The following is a 633-nucleotide window of genomic DNA, read 5'->3' as shown; positions in this document are numbered from 1 at the left end:
ACAAAATCCTCCTGCTTGGTGATTTTAATGCCAGGGTGGGGAAAAACCACCTCATATGGAAAGGAGTGATTGGGAAGCATGGTATCGGGAAGGTCAACAGCAATGGCATGAGGCTACTCAGTCTCTGTGCTGAGCATGACCTGACAATCACCAACACAATCTTCCAACAGAAAAATAAACACAAGGCTTCCTGGATGCACCCACGATCCAAGCAATGGCATCTGCTGGATTACGTCATCGTGAGACGCAAGGACACCAAGGACGTGCACATCACCCGTGCAATGAGAGGTGCTGACTGCTGGACTGACCACCGCATGATTATCTCCAAGTTGCGAGCGTCAGTACGTCCCCCTGTTCGTCTCCGAAAAACTGGAAAGAAGCGGTTGGACTCTGCCCGGCTTGAAGCAGACGAGGCCCGGAACAGCCTTCGATCCTCCATTGCAGGGAAGCTGCAGGAAATCGACCCCTTCCTGAGCCCTGAAGGCAGTGTTGATGACTACTGGACCTGCCTTAGCTCAAAGCTCTATGAGGCTGCAGCCGAGTCTATTGGCTACCGCCGTAGGAAGCATCAGGACTGGTTCGACGAAAACTCAGAATCCATCAGAACCATACTGGACACCATGCACAAGGCCC

Source organism: Nerophis lumbriciformis, linkage group LG22 (genome assembly GCF_033978685.3).
Source record: "Nerophis lumbriciformis linkage group LG22, RoL_Nlum_v2.1, whole genome shotgun sequence".
In the NCBI taxonomy this organism is placed as follows: domain Eukaryota; kingdom Metazoa; phylum Chordata; class Actinopteri; order Syngnathiformes; family Syngnathidae; genus Nerophis; species Nerophis lumbriciformis.
This window is presented reverse-complemented; position numbering follows the sequence as displayed.